Source organism: Otolemur garnettii, unplaced genomic scaffold (assembly GCF_000181295.1).
Source record: "Otolemur garnettii isolate 467f Iridium unplaced genomic scaffold, OtoGar3 scaffold00001, whole genome shotgun sequence".
NCBI classification, from domain to species: Eukaryota; Metazoa; Chordata; class Mammalia; order Primates; family Galagidae; genus Otolemur; species Otolemur garnettii.
Window position 1 is genome coordinate 15,891,151 of NW_003852396.1, and position 820 is coordinate 15,891,970.

The following is an 820-nucleotide window of genomic DNA, read 5'->3' on the forward strand; positions in this document are numbered from 1 at the left end:
CCCCAGGCTCCGGAGCCGGGGAGGGGGGAGCCTGGGTCCGAGAGCGCGCCCTGGCAGCGGGCTCGCGGGGGCGCCGGCCTCGCTGCTCCCACGCCGGGCCCGCGCTGCGGCGCGAGAGCTCCGAAGAGTGCACAGTGGTTAGAGGCTCGGGTCAGGTTGTGTCAGTTTCCAGAGCTCGGCAAAGTAAAGCAGAGGGATTAAATCCCACTGAAGAAAGGGATTAAATGTCCGTGTTGGAATCTGGTAGAGGAAGAGGGTTGCGAGAGAAGTGCCTGGGGCAAACGTCCTCCCCAGAACTGCTAGATCCTCTGCCCAAGAGGCCAGATAATAAGCAGCCTGCTGGTTGGGACTGGACTGCTGTCTGGGAAGCCTTGAAATCCGAGTTTCAGTTAGCTGTGTTTATACAACTCCCGTGTGGGGAAAGGGCAGTGGCTCATCTCTAAGCCACTGAGCAGTGCCACCTACATGCATCCTTGACAGACGCTCGCCGTCACCTAGACACTGCACGCTGTAGAGACTGCAGTGCTGTGTTAGAACTTAAACCTGGCTAGGGAGGTAGACCAAGGACTTGTGTGGCCTGTCAGTCCTAGAACCCCTCTAAATCTCAGTTTCCTCACCCGTAATGACATACCAGTTTCTTTGCGATTCTAAATTCTATAGTTTCTTAAAGCAAAAACTACTTCCTTTACAGGAATTCCATTCTAATCTTCTAGTCTTCATTCATTCATTCTACAAATATTCAGAGCCATTAACTGTCTTCCAGACACTGTTCTAAGCCCTAAGAAACAGATGTGAACAAGAGTCAAGGTTTCTGTGTTCA